The sequence below is a fragment of the Lonchura striata genome, chromosome 6 (genome assembly GCF_050655825.1).
Source record: "Lonchura striata isolate lonStrDom1 chromosome 6, ASM5065582v1, whole genome shotgun sequence".
Taxonomy (NCBI): Eukaryota; Metazoa; Chordata; class Aves; order Passeriformes; family Estrildidae; genus Lonchura; species Lonchura striata.
This window is the reverse complement of record NC_140708.1, coordinates 39,187,501-39,204,310: the sequence shown is the minus strand read 5'-3', so window position 1 is coordinate 39,204,310 and position 16,810 is coordinate 39,187,501. Positions and strand designations below refer to the sequence as shown.

Genomic DNA, 16,810 nt, shown 5'->3' with positions numbered 1-16,810 from the left:
TGTTTGAAGAGATCTAAAGATTAGACCTCTTAACGGCACACTGTGTTCACTATACAAATTATTGATCGCTCGCTTTTAGAGCATTTTTCTCGCTGCCTGCTGGAGTGAATTGAGAACAAAATACAGCTGATAATATGTGCCCTTTCCTCAAGTTCAACCACCAGAACGCTTGGGTTACAATCTCACAGGATGTTTCTACCATTATCTGGCTCCCCCCAACCAGTAACACTCAGGTTTTGAGAAGCAGAGCAGCCCTCACTGATAGCCTGAGACATTAATTATCCCTCTGTAATAGCTGCATATCTGAATCCTATAACAGAATCTAGATTACACATTTTCTACATTTGTTTTCATGTTTCTTTTAGCAGAAAATAAACTCTGAGCCAAGATGCAAACTTGGCTGTCATTCTGACTTCTGTTTCCAGAAGATCCATCAATACACTAAAGTTAAGCTTACACAGCAAAAGCCTTCTTTTTCAGGTGTCTTCCATGGAAGAAAGCCCATTACTCTATGGAAATGAAGATGTGATCCTTATTTGCATGGCAGGATTTACCACAGGGCATTTGGAGTAGGAAAGCTGTTACAGTGAAAGCAAGATTAATTTGGTAAGAACTGGTGCTATCCCAAAAACAAGCTAATGAATGGCCATGGAGTGCTTCATTTATTGGCCCTTCCCTGCATAATCCTCCCCTGTTCAAGGAGCTAAAAGACCTTTTTCAAGCAGTTCTTTTCCTCCACCACTTTGCTGTATCTCCCACAACCTCAAGGAAAACAGATCCTCACCCAAGATCATCATTGCACTGAGATGTGCTGCCTTTATGTGTTCAAACCATCTAAATTAAAATGACCTCGAGGCTTTTTTCCCTAGGAATGTATAAATCCCTCCTTGACAGGAGCTGCTTTGGGCCACCAAGGCCAAGAGAAGTAGGGAAAAGAAGCTGAGCTGTGCCAGGCTCCATGCACACATTTACAATGGTTTGGAGCTGGATAAAAGGAGTTGATGATCTTAAAGGTCTGTTCCAACCCTCAGGATTCTATGAAAAGAATTTACTGGATGTGCTAAAGGTGCCACATTTCCAAGTCTGGTGGAGCACAAAAGGGTTGGAGCATTTCCATGCCCAGGAAAGACTGAGGGAACTGGGGCTGCTTAGCCTGGAGAGGAGCCTCAGCAGAGAGGGGCCTCAGCCCTGGGTGTCCCTGGGTGTCCCTGGGTGTCCCGGGGTGTCCCTGGGTGCAGGGAGGACTCTGAGCAGGGCCCAGCAATGACCCCAGAGCCCCGGGCAGGGCTGAGCCCAGCAATTCCCCTGCCCAGGAGGCAGAACTCCTGCCCTGGGCAGTGCCAGCCCTGAGCAGAGCCCAGAGAGGCTCTGGGGTCTCCTCCCCGGGGATACTCCAGATCCATCTGGACACAATCCAGAGCTGCTACACCTGCTACCTCTCTCTTCACTGGCATAAAGATGTCTTTGGTGAGGAAAGGGATACAGAGAACAGGCTAAGCACAGATAAAGAGGAGTCAGAGAGGAGACAGCACAAACTTCAGCTTGATTGCACAGAATACACATTTTCCCAGCAGTATGAAGAATCTTTGTCTTTACATAAGAGAAAGGCCCTGTTTTACAGCCCAAACTCCATCACTTGATATTCAGCAGCTGGATACAGTAAAAATCAGTCGTGGTGTAAAATATGAACTCCTGGTAAGCTGATACACCTCGAGCTTTTCACAGCCCTGGGCGCTGAGTGTCTGAAGATTGCTCAGCTCAGAAAGGTCACTCATGCTGCACACAGGAACCTGACCACGGTCAGCTGTAAAGAGCAGATATTGTTCCCCTTGTTTGTAAAGACTTTAGGAATGTAAACAGGAGCACTCAGGCTCTTTCTTTGGGATGTATCAGATTCATGGGCGCTGTGTGCCGAGTTCACAAATGTGAGACTTCGCCGTTGGTTTTGGCAAGCCTGGTCATAATCTTCAGCAAAATCAAAACACTGCAAAGATCACACTCCACATTTCTAAGACCTAATTTAATTAAAATCTTTCACTGGGAAGGGATGGTTTCGAGCTCTCCCCCTTCTTCCTTTGCATACAGACATAAACAGTCACCAGAACCAAACTTGGCATTGATTTTCCTTTATCCCTTGTACTAATCTGAAGTCCCGAGAGATAAAGAGATGAGGTTAAGGTTAAGAAAGTTATGCACAACAGCTCTTAACCTGATGGCAGGGAGATAAGGAACATGCTAGTATCATTTAGGTGGACTCATCTATCAAATTACCTATCCCTGTTGGATTTGTTGGGGAGTGTTCCCACTTTTAAGTGAATAATTCACTCATGCATCTTCAAAAGGTTTCTCTGCAAGCTTTAAGTCAAACATCCATTAGAGAAAAAAAAGGAACAGTTCCTTGAAGTTTTGGCCACCTGTTTGGAAGAGGTCCCCTGGCATCAGGTTAGAGACAGAGCAAAAGAGAAGCACAACAAAATGTGCTCGGTGCTGCATTACATCTTCTCCATATTCCTCCTAATGTGGGAATTCAGATGCCAGCATTGATTATCTGCTCTACAATCAGGTCACTGACATCACAGAGAGCTTTTCCACAGGCCAGATCTTCTCCTGGTAGGAATTGTCTCCACATTTTAGGAGGGACTTAATGCAGCTGGGTGGTCTCATGTCAATCACAGCCAAATTCCTGCAGTACTGATGGCTGTTCCCAGCAGAGATTTGGGATGAGCCTCAGTCTAACAAATTTTTGGTGATGTTCAAAATTAAATGTCTATTTTAAGGACAACTCCTGGCAGCCAATATAGATTTTACTGTAGGTCTGAGCAATTAATTCTGCCGATTTTGGTGACATTATTTCCATCTTAAAATCACTTATTAAGAAAAGACAATAAATACTCTGTTTCTTCGATATAAAACTAAGAATTGCTTGAGTGAAAAACACTAAGCAAGCTCACTGACTTTCTTAGACATTTGTTTTCCATTTGCCTTTTAAATAAAAAGTAATGATTTGCTTAGTAATTTCTCTTGTTTATTTAATTATTTGCACCAAATCCAGATCACTTCCTCCCTTAGTTAAAGACTTCTGTTTATTAAAGGTAAAAATGCATGAAGAATTCTATTTTCCATTCAGCAATTTGATCCAATTTTCTTAAGCTAAGAACACTCACTCAAGGTTTCATTTGTCTAAAACCAAGTTGAACTATAAATTCAGCGTATGCACTCCGTGTAATCACTTTGCTCCATGGAAAACTCTGAAAAACTGTGTAAGCCAAGGGTAGTTTTGAGTGATTTTGTCCTTGGGAAATCACATGTCCCAAGACAAAAAATATTGAAGGAGGATAATGTATTTATCATTAATCTTGCAAGGTTATTAGTCAGTTGTAAGGGCTTTGTTTTGTTTTGGGTTTTTTTTCTTTTCCAGTCTGGGCTGTTTTATTATTTAATTTTTCTCTACAGATATTTTTCTGGCCAGAAAATTAGTTGTTAATAAAAATGAACTTCAGATACTGAATTTTAACCTCATCAAAAATCAACAGAGAGACTCCTGGCCCTTTCAGTCCTACTCCACTCTCCAAATAAATCAAAATAACATATTTGCAATGCAAAGTGTTGCATAAGCCATCAGGGGCCATTTAACTACCGGAGGAGCCAAATTCAGGTTTTAAGGCACAAGCTTAATTTTTTGGGTTTTTTTTCCCATAGCTTCACTCTGCTCACTGAGTCCAACAACCAATTCCAGAGGCAGGTCCTGGACTTATTGTGCTCCTACTGGAGAAATATCCCTTGCTGGATGAAACAGCTACTCAGGTTTCTCTCAAAGCTCTAATTCCCAAAGCAAGGAATTTGGGGTAGCCATCCAAAAATAACTGAGTGTTTCCTGATGAGCACCGTGGCCAGACAAAGAGAATCAACTCAGCCACATTTTTATCCAAGTGGAAGGTAGTGGCTCGTATATCTAATTTTATATTCAAGCAATAAATTGAATAATAGTTATTTTCTACTGTTCCTCTCATTGTTCCTCTCATTGCAGATTTATAGATGGGAAAGCTAAATCTCAAAAATTAACTGAGGAAATATTAGTCAGCCATTGATTGCAGAGTTTTTAAGTCTACAATATCTTCAGCAGCAGAAGGTGAGTAGAGACAATAAAGTAAGTCAATAGAAATGGAAAAGATTTTAAGTGAATTTGTGATAATCAGGCACACAAATAGTCTGGGGTTGTAATGAGAAATTTACAGCACAGCTTTTTCAGGGAAAACAGGACATGGAATTGTGTATAAACATTGGACATCCTGGACAATGAAATCAGAGATTCACAAAATCATCCAGGTTGGAAGAGACCAACCATCACCAAGTCCAGCCATCAGCCCAGCACCATTAAATGGGATGGTTTATCCATCTGATTTATCCACCCAATTTATCTGGAGAGGGTTTAGAGCAGCCTGGTCTAGGGGAAGGTGTCCCTGCTGATGGCAGGGGGTGGAATGAGATGAGCTTTTCAAGCTCTCGTCCAACCCAAACCAGTCTGGGATTCTGGGATTCTCAGTCATTTGCACTTGTCTTTACCCCAGATCCTGGACTGGGTGGTGGCTGCTGGAAGCTCGGGGACAAAGCTGGAGACACAAATCTTTTCTGCCTTCCAAGGTGTCAAAGTAAAGCCATGAAAATTCTCTCTTGGTTTTAGCTCTCACACTGGGGTGTAAAATGGCTGCTAGTTAATTCTTTCCAGTTCTTGATTATTTTAATATTTCCAATGCCATAGGAACTCTCAGCATCTTCTTATCGTCACAGAATCTTCCGCACACTCCAACCTCAGTAAAAAAACAGAGGCAAAGCCTAATAAGTGAACACACTTCTTCTAATGTGATATAAAAATAAATTAAAATAGGGAAAAGATAGGTTGAAAAATATCAACCTAGAGGGAAGGAAAATCATCCAAACCCTGCTTGATTCCTGTAGCAAATAGCTCACACATGGTTAAAACAATATAGTAGGGAAAGAGAGTAAAGAATGTTGTGCAACAAACTTTTTAACCTGACCCAGCTCTTGTGAGAAGCAATTTTTTGACATTCTTAGTAATTCCTGATATTTTTCTTAATAAAAGTGACTGCAGTGTAGAGATTCAAGGACAAAGAACAAATTAAGTTATGCCTCTAAAGTACATTAAACCATATTCAAAGCAAATGGTAACATTAATTCACAATAAACCTGCAGGAACATCACTTGATAAATTATAACCCATGCCTGTTTGTACTGTGGAAAAACTTCTTTTAGTCTTGGAGAAATCTGCTTTTCTCTGCACAAAGGATGCTCTGTGCCAGTTGGTTGTGGACAAAATGCCTTCAAAGATACCAGCACAGCCTCTGGAAGAGCAAACCTCATGGAAAAGGGTTATTTAGGACATGTAGAGCCCTCTCTGGCACCTCCAGTAGGGCAAGGAGTGGGGCGAGGGGACTGCAAAAGCACCTTCATGCCCCAAGGTGGCTCAGTTAGAGACGTACAAGATGCAAATTAGAGAGAATTTGGGCTGCTTTCCATTACAGTGATGATCTGCCCGACTGGGATAGCCCGAGGTCAGTTTAGGATATGGAAAAAGGCACTTTTGACCCAGGCTTTCTCTTCTGCAGGTGTGTTCCACGCAAGTTTTAAATTAATAAGGGCTGCAGGATTCAGCCCTTCAGGAATTAAATGATTATTTGATTGTTTGCTGCCTAGACGAGTTTGTAAGAAATAATAATTTCCCTCAAAAAAAAAAAAAAATCATTAAGCAGAAGGCCATCAAAATTAGTTACAGAAACAACCATATTTGTGTTGATCTTTGGCCACTGTAAATCAGCATAACCTGGATGACAACAAAGGAAACGTTGCCAATGCACAGCCCTGGGAATCTGCTCTGCTGCACTTAAACTCTGCCCAACATCTTGACATCCTGCACGAGTTCAGTGTTTATTCTCTCGCACTAAAAGGACAGAAATACACACACCTTTCATCTGCTCTCAGCAAATTGCTTGTGATTTCTCCTTGGCTACAACGCTCAGCTGTGGCCGGCCACAGTAAGGTTGTCCAGCTGCTCAGGAGCACATTTAAATATGAATTGGAACACGAGTGTTTCATGGAAATTTGGCTGCTCCCAGCTTTCCCTGGCTTTGTCCGCCTGGAGATTGTTTGTCCCTCCTTTCAGCTCAATAGCTTCTTTCAAATTACAACAAACAAGGATGCTGGGGAATACCAGGAAACAGCTCCAAGATGTAGTGCTCTTTTATATTCCTGGGCATGTCACTTGCTAACAGCCCCAGCGCCTGCTCTTCCAAACTGCAACAAGGGCTAGGACCGACCGAAATTCCCCACTCCTGAGAAAACAAACAAACCAACCAACCCACCCCCTGGAAACAAAGAGCAAAAAATATTTCCTCAATTAGGCAGCTGAAAAAAAAGGTCCAGAACCTGGCAAGACTCATGCATGTGTGGGCGCCTCTCTTTTCTCGCTCCTCTGGCTCGTTTCAAATGGATTCCGTCAAGAATAATGGCCAAGGATTGGTTCTTGATCTTCCATGAGAAAAATAAGGTACAAAGTAAATGAGATAAACTGTGCTGCAGGAATATAAATTAATGATGACATCATAGCAGACCTTTTAGCCTTGCATAAGATTAATTAGAATAAATGCATGAATTGGGCAATAGAATTTCTCTTAAAGCTTGGATTTTCATGGGTACATCTATTTCTTATATATTTTACAAACTGAAATACAAGTCTAAACTCAGATGCATTCATTAATTATTGTAAGATTTTGGTCAGATTCCAGTCTTTAGAAATCAGCAGCAGTGCACAGGAATTATCACTATTACTCATATTACTATTAGCATCATTATTTTCCTATCTGTCCACCATGACTCTGCTTCATTTTTTGGGGGAAAAATAAAAGCGCATCTAAAACATGCTCCTATGTAAGTTTTAAAATATCATAAAAGAGCAAATCCTCATACTTTTTTTACCCCAAATTCCTCTGTTTGAAGGACAGGTTATCCCAGACACAGACCTGACCTCTGTTATCCAGAATTTCTCCCTTTCCTAATCTACCTACGCAGAAAGCAGTTTTCTCTAATGAAATCAGAAAATGGCAGTGGCAATTACTGCATGTCCAGAGTGTGTTTCCAGCCTTTTTCCTTTCCCTGATGGTCCCAGACTCATGGTATGGGGAAGCTGATTTTTTAAATGTCATCGCTTTTGTCACTTTAAGTTCTATTAAGATTGGTTATTGACTTTATGTATAATTAATGGTTTCCAAAGTCCTACATTTTTACACGTGATAAACCCTGGTGCTGAGAAACAAACAAATTCCTGTTGTTTATTGCCCTTCCTTCTTCCCCACCCAGGAGGAACAGAAGTCACTTGAACTAAAGCCCTACGGCCTCTCCCATGGACGTGTCTGGATGTTTCTCACTTAGGTTGATGTGACAATTATTAGATCTGGCACATATAAACACAAAAAGCAAGAGGCATTAACAGGTCTATTCACCAAGGGTCCTGCACTCTTTGCACAAAAAAAAAAACCCTTAAATAAAAGTAACATGCCTAAATTGTGTAAATGTCAAGGTTTTCTCATTCATTAATTCCCCTCTCTTTGATGTGCAGTGCTCCCAATTCTGTCTCTGCTCAATGGAGAGGTGCTGGGCTGATAAAAACTGACTCTTCCTGGCACATTCCTGGTCTCACAAAGGATGCAGGCTTGGACCATGATCCAAAAATGCACTTATGTGCATTGCACCTACAGAGAAGCATTTGTTTGGAGCTCATTTCCCCCCGCCCCAAGGGGACTGACAGCCACAGCGTTTACCACACAGGGCTGGGAACAGCTCTGCAATGCCCTCGTGGTGCCCCACTGCATCTGAAGGGAAGACAAAGCAAAAGTGGAGAGAAAAGTTCTGTTTTCCCACCTTTGGGCTGGTCTGGAGAGCTTTTGCCCCTGAGACAGAGGGTCACTCTGGTCATCCCACCCACAAAGGAGCAGAAGCCTTGCTGGTGCCTCCCTCCTTCTGCAATCTCCATCCTTGCAGGAGTGACAGCATCCCAGAGAGGAGACCACAGGACCTTTGTTTATTGCAATTCTAACTGCAGAGGTTGTCCTCTGCCATGATTTTAGTCTGTGCCAAGCCAGGCAGCAACACAGACTGCCAGGATTCCAGGACCGAGTGAAAAACCCTTTGGCTTTGACCTGGACAACTGGCACCTTGAAGTGGTATGTGGAGATGGAGGGGGGGCTCTTCCTTTTACAGGGAAGTGCTGAGCTCTTTCTTGCACACAATGTAAAAGAACACTTATCTGTGAATGGTCTCTTTCTTTGGGGGAATTCAGTTTCTATAGCAAAATGATCTTTTTATGTATCAGAAAAATATCTGATGCTTTCAGTCACAGAATGACAAAATGGTTTGAGTTGCAAGGGACCTTAAGGATCATCTCATTCCAACCACCACAGGGAGGAAACTTTTCACTAAACCAGGTTGCTCAGACCCCAAACAATTCCATATAACCTCTACAGAAACAAAACCCCCTGCACCTAAAGTCCTTAAATCCACCCAGAACGCCTGTAATTAATTATCTGACCAGCAACAACTTTGGTAGGACAGTGAGGAAAGAGGGGCAGACGCTCCACCCACGGCAGATTTCAGTCCCCAAACCCACCTCTGTGGCGGTGTGAAGTCCCTCTCCTGCTCCTGCCTTCCCCCCAGTCCCATCAGTGGCGCGTGGCGCTGGCACAGATGGCGGCTGTGGCACGGGCAGAGCGTGCCAGCTGTCGGGGACACAGGTGCGGATGCTCCCGCTCGCTGCTCTCTGGAAACCAGACCTCCAGGAGCCAGGCTCCAGCAAGAGAAAAGGGACATCGCCCACAGTTCCACTTCTTAGCTGCTGAATAAAAGATCGCGAGCAAAGCGTCTCTTAAAGGCCGTTCTGCACAATGCTTGAGTTGATAAGTTATCAGAATTTTGTCACAGTAAATAGGTGACATATTGTTGCAGCCATTATTATGCACACTTGACACACAGATCCGTCCATAAAGCAATTTGAGGGCAAGGCACCAGCTATTCAGGCCCTCGTAATCCAAATATCTACCTTATCCCAAATGGCACAGGAACCGCCCACATGTCCTTTACGGGGGTGAAATATGGAAATAGGCAGGAGAAAATCCAAGACTCATCATTGCTTGGGGTTAACATCACCTCAATTTCATGGTGATTTTCAAGTGACTGATGTTTATTTTCAAATCTATGGCTCTACATATTGGAGGGAAGTTACTGTGGGCTGTATTTATCAGTGAGTGAGTGACAGGAGTGATGACATCAAAAACCAACTCCCATCAGTGAGTAAGACTTTCCCATTTCCTTTCGCCACTATCGACAGCTATTCTCCGACGCTGAGCTGCCGGAATGTCAAAAGCACTCATTGATTAGGAATGGGGAATTATGGAAAAGCCCTTCCACCATCCATCAGGGTTTTTATCAGTAGCTCAGCCCTTGGCTTTTAGACAGCGTGAGAATGCTCTGTCTCCGCGGGAATCGGGAAAACAGGAGTTGGGAGCCGCCGCCAGCTGGAATCCAGGGAAAGGCACTGTGCCCCAGCCATGGCTGCTGGGGTGATTTAGGGCTCTGGCTGCTCGGCTCTGCCAAATGAAAGGAGCAGAGGTCAGGGAAGGCACACAAGGGAAAGAAAGGTTTGGTGGAGTCGCAATTTTACAGCAAATTTTCATCAAAGAGGAGCAGCCAAAAAGAAAGGGGCAACACGAGAAATGTGGTGCAGATAAAGCAGCCTGATTCTTTCTACACCTCCCATGAATATCTGGATGCCAGCTGAGCTGTGAGGATGCTCAGGGGTTTTGCCAGGGATGTGAGATTTCTCTTGGTTTCCCTGGAAATCCTTCCTTTCAAAGGCAAATTGGTGTTTGCTCCTGTTTTTCCACATTGCTTTCTGTACACAAATACAGACCAAAACACCCCAAAAATGGATACCAGGACAGTCATAACAAGACCCACAGAATCTTGGAATCACAGAATTGTTTAGTTTGGAAAAGCTCTCTAAGATCTAGACTTCTAGTACTGCCAAGGCCACCACTAACCCTGTCCCCAAGTGCCACATCTATAGTTTTTTTAATTCTTCCAGGGATGGTGACTCCACTATTTCCCTGAGCATGTGGCTTTAAATTTCTCCAACAGTTAATATATTCCAGGCTATTGCCTGGTCAAGGCTAAACTTGTGTGTACAGATAAAGGTTTATTCAGAACTTCAGGCAATCCATGAACCAAGCCTAGGAAAATACAATTAAAAACTGTTAAATGTTGAAGAAAACACCACATCTCATTTCACCTGAACAGGGGTGCAGGGATAAAGCAGATCTAAATCCTTCCTCTCTGGTCTGGTCTCACAACAACATCGTGGTCCTCCTCATCTCAAACTGCAGGTCTACAATAAAACCACCAAAGCCAACATGAGAAGGACTTTACTGAGCAGTTTTTAAATTAATTGTTTTTGTTTATTTTCTGGGGGAGTTGAGTAGTAAGTCTTCACAGAAGCTGAAGAAAGATAAAAGTGCTGAAGACTTGCTGCTTTGTGGCACCCATGAATACCAGGAGAAAGTAGGAGCATGTCTCCAAATGGGATAGCAAACCCAGCCTGATGGAGTGGCTCACGTGGTCTCTTGGCTGCTCCATGCAATGCCTCCTTTGTTTGTTCCTAGCACAGCTATTTATATCACACACTCAACTGAAAGGCAGGCAGCCAAAGGTTTGCTTTTTAGGGTTAGTTTGGGCAAACGCCCAAACCTCTGGATGCTAAACTCTCCAAACCACCAGGGTTTGCAGAATTAGGCTAGAAATCACACACAAATGGGCTTTCTCCAAAATCATTTTTGCACTCCATTTGTAACAGAACCAGTCTCTTGACATGTTTTTATATTTTCCTATCAAGATCTAACCAGGATATGAAAGCATTGAATACTAATGAAGGAAAAAATTGACAAGTTAATGTTGCCCAACTTGATTGGAAATACAGTGCAAGAAATAACATTGCCTCATGCTGCAGTGGAGGGAATTCCTCCTTCACTTGGGAATATGCTGATGGATCTGGAGGTGAGGTATCAAAAATAGATTTCATTTTAATTAAACAGATTATAGAGGTATTAATAAAGGGGAGAGATCCTCCTGGAAAGAAGAGAAATGGCAGCTGAGACAAAAGAAATGTCATGAACAGTTTGTTCCAGGCGATTCTGTAAGCCCAGAGGTGCTCCAAGATCCCCATGGGACAATGTCCTGCCTGTACAGAGGAGGACTTGGCCAGCATGGCCTGAGCTCACATTTCCAGCTTATTTTTGGCCCTGAAGACCTGATGCTCCACTTGGACCAATCCATCTTCATCGCTGGAGCAGGGAGAGTGATTCTGCCAGCAGGGACCGGGTCCTCCAACGCTCAGCTGGGCATCGCCGGGGAGCTCGGTGCCACGGCCCTCGTGTGCCAAGTGACCACCCAGCCAACTTGCCAGGCTCGGGCTGGCAGCCAGCTCCTGCCAGCCACGTTCCCAGCTGCTCTGGCTCCTGTGGATCAGCCAGAAATCTGAAGGAGACCACGCAGAGCCCTTTGCCTGGAGCTGGAGGACGTGCACGTGCAGGTCCTGAGCAGAGCCAGACAATTCAAGGTGTGGTCTGGATGTTCTATCTTCCATACAGAAAAATTTGGGGAGGGTGGCAATATTTGGGAGGTAGGTTTTGGGGAAAGGAGGACAACTCCATCACCATCCAGACCCCTGCACAGCTGTTTGAGAAATAAAATAAGCCAAGCAGCATTCTGCACAGGAAAAAAAAAAAATCCTTAAAAATCTTCCTGAAGTTAAAATATTCTATAGATGATTCTGAAATGTCTTTCTGCTTGAAAAACACCTAAAAAACACTTAAATGCTACATTTGAAGAACAAAGGTTATTTCAAAAAACATGATTAATTAGTAAAACATTTTGAAAACTGTTCTATGATTTGTTCTATAATATTTCAAGGTGGGATATTCATTGAAACAAACCCTGTGAATGGCTCCCTTTTTAACAACTCAACATTTTCCCCAAGGAAAGGTGCCATTCCATATTCATCAGCCATCCCTATCCTGAAGCACCATGAAGCCCCATCATATGGATCCCTGCACCCAGAGATGTCCTTCCAGACTGGGATTTTGCCCAGCAGGCAGCTGCAAACCAGTTGTTGTTTTATTCTCCCACCAATATCTTTCACACTTGTGTTTCATCCCACAAAAACTCTCCCTTTCCCTCTGTTACAAAGACCTGGATGCAGGAATTGAGTTGAAACGCTTAGACAAGATACAGATGTACACATTAGCCCACTGCATCCATTCTACTTCTTAAAGATGAGGACCTGTTTTATATATTTAATCTTGATTTAGTTAACATTTCAAGTAAAAGACAAAATGCTTCACATCTCCCTTAATAATAGATGTAACCAAGCAATACCCAGTACTACAGAATCATGTTGCTTTTTAATCAAACTCTCTATTGTTTTTTTCTTTTAAATTACAGATGATGTGTTCCTTCCCAATTTGTCACTCAGCAATGCAGCAATTCCACAAAAACCCCTATTTTTAAAAAACCCTGAGAAACATTTTGTAATATTCATGCAGCAATGCTGTGTCTTTTTAAAGTTTCTCTACCTGTGTATTTTAAAGCATTTTTTTCCAATGCCCTTGCTACCTAATTTGAGAAAAAAATCCACAGTCCCAAGCAAAACTCAAGGTGGACATATGTGTCCTTGTCTAGTCACTAATGTCCACTATTCCCATGTATTACAGTGGTTTATCAGCTCCCTCCTTTAAAGAATTTGACAGGAGCTTTTTGCCTTTGGCGATCCAGTTGCAGTCTCATTCTACATCTGTTTTGATTGTCAACCTAATTCTGAGAGCAGTCAAAAACCTAGTCAGATCTCTCATGAATATCTTGGCAGGTTATGGCTTATTTAGGCTATGAGTAGCTCTGTTGGAACAGCATCCAAATATACTACAGATTGACTCACACAAATATAAATCCCTCAGTGTTCACAATTCCTTCCTGCAAACAATTAGGAAAATGCCTCATTGAGCAAAGATGCAAATAACAGTCTGCAGCACCTCCACCAGGTTGGGCCCTGGCTTGTGCTGAGCCTCCCTGCCTGCCTTAGTTTCCCTCCTTCCCTCCCTGCCTCCTTCCTTGCCTTCCTGTCTTCTTCTTTACCTGCTTCTCTGTCTCCATCCCTGATTCTTTGCCTCCATCTCTGTTTCCTTACCTTTTTGTCTCCCTCCCTCCCAGCCTGCCTTCTTCCCTGCCACCCGGCCTCAAATTCTGCCTCTATTCCTGCATCCATGATTCCATCCCTGTCTGCCTCCCCACCTCCATCTCTCCATGCTTTGCCTTCCTGCTTCCTTCCCTGCCACCCTGCCTCAAATTCTGCCTGTATTCCTGCATCAAATCCTGCCTCCATGTCTACCTCTGCCTGCACCCCTGCCTGCATCCCTGCACCCCTGCTGGCATCCCTGCACCCCTGTCTGCATTCCTGCACCCCTGCCTCCATCCCTGCACCCCTGCCTGCATCCCTGCACCCCAGCCTCCATCCCTGCCTCTCTGCCTCCATCCCTGCACCCCTGCCTGCATCCCTGCACCCCTGCCTCCATCCCTGCACCCCTGCCTGCATCCCTGCACCCCTGCCTCCATCCCTGCACCCCAGCCTCCATCCCTGCACCCCTGCCTGCATCCCTGCACCCCAGCCTCCATCCCGGCCTCTCTGCCTCCATCCCTGCCTCCCAGTCTCATTGCCCATCTCCCTTCACCCCTGCCTTCCTGCTTCCCTGCCTCCCTCCTGCCTCTCCCATGCCGCAGCCTCAGCTGCACGCGGGCTGAGCTCTCCTCCAGCTGCAGCAGCAGCAGCAGCAGCAAGGTGAAGCGCGGGAGCTCTTCAGGGAGGGGAGAGCAAATTAAAGCTCACTGCAGGAAAGTTGTGCCCCTGGCACTCTGCTCATGCAACAGCTGCAGATACAACAACGATCATCTGACATTCTGACATATACGTTGAGCAAAGCAGCGAGCGAGCCAATGCCGACACAACCTCGCGCAGGGCTCCGAGTCCCAGCCTTGAGCAAAACAGGTGTATGACATCCTGTTGCCAGTCTTCAGAGGTTATGGCTACGAGGAGAGACATCTGAGAGAGGAGCAGATGAAAATAACAAAGAAGGTTAAGGCTCGGGTTGACAAGCTCATTGATAATGTTTTAGATGGAACAGACCTGCACGTTGACTACAAATTGCTCCTAATGTCTCCCGTAGACTGCAGGCCCCAGTCGAAGTGAAAATGGGCTCATTCATTACTTTCGGCGAGCAAATTTCTGCAAAAAGGAACCACGGCGACCCAGAAACTCCAGATGTCCTTCGAGGCCGAGGCTGCAGAGCTGTCTTGGTGCCAGAGCAGCAGCATTACGTTGTGCGGCCTTCAGGCTTCCGTGTAAATAAACAGGAGCAATGAAATCCTTTAGTAAATATTTTTGAATTTGGTGGAAAATCCTGTTGCAGCATTTTGCTTTTTAATGTTCTGAGACTAATTGATTGTCTAATAGGAGGCAAGGACACTGCCAGGAAAGGCATCGCTCTCGTGTTAGCATCCAGGACGTGGCTCTTTGTGAAAAAAAATTACATTTGGAGAAGAATTTTAAATCCAGTCTTCTAAATTTTCGCATTCTAGACATTATGGCCCAGAAACAGCACATGGGCTGCCATTCCTGGAAGTTCATTGCTTCAAGTCACATAGCTCCCTAGGCTAATCAGCCTTCACTAAGTTGCCTTATTTTGGGGAAAGAAAACACGTATTAAAGTGAGGCCATGTCTCCATAAAAGATGCTCGGAAGAGCACTGCTGGATATTAAAGTTAGCATCTGCTATTGTCTGGTTAACAATTGGCAATTACCATTAGTTTCCACTGTGGCTGATGGAGTCACAGATGGCTGATTGAGTCAAGTAAGTGCACTTATTCCTATGGAGGGGTGTGCTGTAGCAGGAAAATACTTACACTCACATCACACGCAATCCAGGCAGAAAGTCATGAGACGGATTCCAAAAAGTCACTTCCAGCTTGTCTGGCCTGTTTGAGATAAATCCCAAAAGATGCTGTAAAGAAAGGCTGTAAAAACAGAAAAAAAAAATAGGATCCAAACTGCAGTCGGGGGTTAATACACACGGAGAAAATCAATTTATTGTGACCTGCAGAGGTACCACTGTCATTACAGGTAAAGCTGTTGGGAGAAATTTGGGTGGCTTCTGTTCCTTTTTAATAAAACTGGCTTGCTCTGCAGCACATTAAAAACATTCTGCTAATCACAATTTATCATGTTTAGTGCAAAAATCTTCATCACTTGGTTTGCATGTCCTTAATTAGATATTTAATAAGTAGACAACTGTTTAAACAGTCACTTTGCCCATTAACACGATGTACCTTGGTTTGATTAAACACCAATAACTGCTAATACATTGTGCCATTCTATAATGGGACTTCTGTGCTTCTCATAATTCCGAGGGATTAAATTCAAATGTGCCTTTTGCATCTGCATGCTGGAATTCTGAATTCCTGATAGTTTTTACCTGGTGTCTGTTGCACTTTTCACCTGACCAGATCTTGAGATTTCTCACTGTTGCCATGGCTCAAGGGATGTCCTCAACTGAAGGACTGACAGGACTTTTCCCACCAGGAGCATCCCAACCTTGCCCTACCCAGAACCAGTCCAACAGCTACCCAGCACCTAAAGATATTTAAAAATACCCAATTCCTGGCATTGCCAATGGGAGGCAGACACCTCCAACCGCCCAGCTTAAATCAGTGTTTGGTGTTCCCACCCCAGGTGGCACCACTGCTCCTGTTGCGAGATCCAAGTTTTGCCAACATCTCCCATGCCAACCACAGCCACTCACAATTCCTGTAGCATCAAATCCTGCTCTTATCCTCCCCAGAATACTTTGAGGATTATGATCACTTTCCTTGAGCCAGCACGAGAGGATCAGCTGAGCTTGAAACAACTGCAGACAGCACAGGAGAGTCAGAGGCTAAGGCCACCAGCTGGCTCTTGACCATCTCAGGGGAGTTTGGATCAGGTCCTGAGTAAATCCCAGCTGTGTTTTGCTTTGAAAAAATTTTCCAAGATTAGTGTTCCAGTCCAATTACATCTTCAGAGACTCCAGACATTATTGGATGTGAAGATGTTCATAGCAGTGATTTGGAACTAGGTGATCTCTAAGGTCCCTTCCATCTCAAATCATTCTGTGATTCTATGTGGAGACCTAGAAATAATAATAAAAAAAAAATTAAAGAACCAAACCAGTGAAACTCCTTTGTCTCTATCTTATGTCTGACAAGCATTTTCAAAACACCTTTGCCAATCAGTTCTGAAAAAGCAGCATTACCATTTCCTGCAAAACTCTCTCCAGGGTGAGTTTGCAGCACGCCTTGCACAGGGAGAGGATGGGGCGAGGACACATCACACCCATGGCAGGGGCTGTGAGAAGTGATTTTGGTGCTCTTAGCTCAGTGCCCGGGCTCCCTCGCAGCTCAGAAATGCCCGATTTGGCAGCGAGCTCAGCGCTCGCTCGAGTGGCGCGGGGAGCGCGGCTGAGCAGTTCCTCCCTCGCCGCTGCCTCCCTTCCCTCCACACTTCATTCATTACCAAAAAAAAAGGGAGAAAACCCCCAAGTCAGGCTGATTTTCGAGCGATCCCTCCCATTTCTGAGGACGACTGCCAAGGTAACACACAGATGATTTT

The 16,810-nt window shown here is 44.2% G+C and overlaps 1 long non-coding RNA gene across 2 annotated transcripts in view; it reads right to left on the bottom strand.

Annotated features, from left to right (window-relative positions):
• LOC110478376 (uncharacterized) overlaps nt 1-16,810 on the bottom strand; it is a 39,120-nt gene that overhangs the window by 21,810 nt on the left and 500 nt on the right. For both annotated transcript variants that reach the window (XR_014956200.1, XR_014956199.1), the window contains exons 1-2: nt 15,070-16,810; nt 8,678-14,501 (exon numbers count right to left, since the gene is read on the bottom strand). The exon at nt 15,070-16,810 is cut by the window's right edge and continues 500 nt beyond it. This is a non-coding gene — a long non-coding RNA (uncharacterized LOC110478376). The remainder of the gene's footprint in view (nt 1-8,677; nt 14,502-15,069) is intronic.